The sequence below is a fragment of the Octodon degus genome, unplaced genomic scaffold (assembly GCF_000260255.1).
Source record: "Octodon degus isolate 3935 unplaced genomic scaffold, OctDeg1.0 scaffold00071, whole genome shotgun sequence".
NCBI classification, from domain to species: domain Eukaryota; kingdom Metazoa; phylum Chordata; class Mammalia; order Rodentia; family Octodontidae; genus Octodon; species Octodon degus.
Genome location: NW_004524647.1, coordinates 3,055,935 through 3,059,378, shown reverse-complemented (window position 1 = coordinate 3,059,378; position 3,444 = coordinate 3,055,935). Strand labels below are relative to the sequence as shown.

The window sequence follows — 3,444 nt, the reverse complement described above, 5'->3', positions numbered from 1 at the left end:
TCTTGTTTTTATTTGGTACAGGGTCTTGCTACACAGCTCAAACTCATAATGATCCTCCTGTCTCAGCCTCCCTAGCACTGGGATTACAGATGTGTGCCACCATACCCAGCTTTGGTGGTCTGCATGGCACACTCGAGGTTCCAGGGTGGGCAGGGCATAGGGTACCGGGGATTGAACCCTGGTCCTTGTGCTTGCCAGACAAGTGCTTAGATCACCAAGCTATCTCCCCAGCCCAGTAAGTGTTCAAATCTTTGGCATCTGTATAATTGAATTTTTCTCTTTGTAAGAAATGAAGTTTTGTTTTATCCTGGGTTTAAGTGATCCTTTGGCCTGAGCCCCCTAAGTAGCTGGGACAACAGATGTGCCATCACACCCACTGAGTTGTTTCTTTTCTACTCATTGATTTTTGAGAGGTGTCTACATAATCTGGATATGTCTTTTTTGTTTGTTTAAGTATCTGCCTTTGTGTTATTGACTGCTAAATTTTTTATAAGTTTGATTTTGTTCAAGCCTGGGTTTATATTTTCATTCCAATAGTGTTTTTTTCATTTTAAAGAGAAAGAAAAAAAAACAATTAAAAGATACAGAATTTTATAAGATAATAAGAAATTAACAGTAGTTATATTGCATATAGTTATTTTCTAAGTAGTGCTCAGCTTATAAGATGTAGGCATGCAAAACTGATCAAACAATATACACACTAACTGTTGTTCTTTTCTTTTTTTCACAACAGAAAGATATGTTTTATTTTTTAAAAAAACAAAAAACACTATCAGAAAGTCTAATTAAATTCTATGTTAACTTCAGCTCTTAAAATTCTTCAGAAAAGCTAACAGAGTGTATGAAAGAAAAGCAGGCAGCTGCTGACAATTCTTTGGTGGAAAAGTAAGTTGCATGTTTATTATACAAGCTGCCCTAATGATCACCAAGCCCAAGTTTTGTTTTTCAAAAAGAGGTTTCAACCTATGCTAAGAAACGACATAGATACCCCTAACAATATGATAATTGAACAATGAAGTTTAAGGATGTACAAAAGCCAACCAGGACAATACACACAAATAATTTATGAAATAAGCCTTTCCATCCTTGAAAATTAAAGTGGGGAGAACTCAGTAAAGGGTACTGTACATAAGACAGGGGCAGCAGCAAATGGAACAACCCTAAACATTTCTCCAAAAAGACAATCAGTAATATATAGTTTTTTCCTTCTCCTCAGCCAATATAGTTCTCTTCAGATAAATTTGGTTACTGAGCAATAAGTACAGAAATTAATTTTCTTCCTCTAGTCAGTTACCACTTGTATTAGTCAGAGTTTTACTGAAGGAACAGATGTAATACAAGGAACAGATATAGCTAAAGATGTACAAATGTATAAGAAATTACAAGATTGGCTTACAGCGGTCAGCCTCAGAGTCCGATGAGGAAGGAGGGCATCTGCACACCCTAGACTGAAGGATTCAGTCCTGAGGTCTGAAGCTCACTGCAGTGTTTTGTGCAAGTCTCTGACAGTTTGCCGAAGGGTCTGTGATGGAAGACTGAGGAATCTGCAATGGAAAGCTGAAGGATCCAAGCAGGCGGCCGAAGAGTCTGCACTGGAAGCCAGGAGATGATGTCCAGTCTGACTGCGAAGACTGAAGTTCCTCTGAGGAAGTGGAACACCAAATCCTTCCTCAACCCCTTTTTAATGCCCTTTTTGTGCTGAGTCACTCTGGGGCAGGCCCTCCCTACCTTAAGGCCGGCTGCTCCACACTCTAGGATGAGCCCTACCTGCTCCATGGCCCAGGGTGTGAAACCGCAAGACAATCTAGCCAAGTTGACACAAGGTTTTGACCATTATACCACCATTTCTTCTGTTTCATCTTTTTCATGGTTTTCTCTGGCAACATTTTTCCTTTGGTTTGACTAGTTGATCTCAAAAGGCTTAGAATCTAAAATACATATTTCAACTCTTATTGGAGTAGAGTTGGGAAATGCAGTTCTAGAAAAGGCAAATTCTTAACTTAAGTGGTTTGATGCAGTTAAGCATCCATTCTCAATGTGACAGTATCTTCAATGTTAATTGCTAAGATAATGGCTTCTCTTGGCTGGATTACATGACCCAGCATGCCCTGGGGTGCTCCTGGTGAATCCTGCAAAGCCGCATGCACACATAACCACCTACTTAAACTTTCAATAAATGCAAAGCATATTTTGAATCATTTCAGCAGAATAAATAAAAGTCTTGCATTTCTATTGGCTGCTTTGTTTCCCGTCTGGCTCACAGTGCTGTTCATGGCATGACAGACACACAGTTAATTGGTGGCTACTCAAGGCTCTACGATCTTCAGCACTTCCTGCTCTTCAGGCCTCAGCACTTTTTTTTTTTTTTTTTTTCCAGCAATCATGGTATTCTTCATTAGCATTTCCACTGTCATGGAACCAGTGCCCCCAGGGACTGGAGAGGTATGACTGGCTTTCTTTTTGACTTCTTCAAAATCTACATCTCTCACCAACTTGGGTGTAGAAGTTATAGGATCTTGAATTGTGTTTATTTCCACATTGACGACTGCTGGTCCGTCTTTGATCATATCTGCTGTAATTGGATTTAGAATACCTGCAGCAGATACTACAATATCTTCATGAATTGTGTTTCTTCAGTTGTTCTTCAGGAGCATAGCGATGAGCTATTATAACAGTGGCATCACCTCCAGGGTGTCCGTGCGCCCCATCTGTGTGCAGTAACATTGCTGTTGGCAACCCCACATTTTGTGATCACATTCTTTCCAGGGTGGGAAGGCCAGTTCACTTAATTATTTCCCATACACGCAACAGGGTAGCTGGCAACATGGAATAAAGGTCCAAACACATTCACCCCACATGAATTACATGAAAACCAACAATGTCCTTGTCTGAAGAAACAGCGTTGCAGATCCTCGTCTCACCAATATGCTCAGGCAGAGGCAGCTGAACAAGGAAGGTACACATGTTTCCACCTTGCGTTTATTAATCAAATTCAACAGCTCTTCATCTGAAATTGAAGCTGGTTTCACAATAGTCCTGGTGTGTTGATTCCTGCATCTGCAGCTGCTGTGGTGTGTTGAGAACGTAGGAGAGACTTGCAGGTTTCTCACCAACTGGAACCACGCTCAGGTGTGGCCGCTTGTTGCCTGTGGCCACCCACTCCTCCTCCTAATATCATGACTCCTGCTTGATCTGCTGGGCCAGTTTCCTTCCAGTAATGACAACAGCTTCATTTCCAGGTGTGGTGAGATGGAAAGAGTGACAGCGAAGATGGCAGCTGCACATGGACCTCATCAGCTGGGGGCCAAAGCAGACAGGAGAGAGGCTGTGGCAGCACATGTGCTGGTGCTGAGCCCTGAGCTATTCCTTTCACTGAGCTAACAGAAAGTAGTGGTATAATTATCTTACTTGTCTTGTGTATATATGTATATATTTTTTCTTCCC

General features: G+C 41.3%; 1 pseudogene; it reads right to left on the bottom strand.

The window, feature by feature from the left end:
* Positions 1–2,306: 2,306 nt before the first annotated feature.
* Positions 2,307–2,964, bottom strand: LOC101578000 (annotated as a pseudogene).
* Positions 2,965–3,444: the final 480 nt, after the last annotated feature.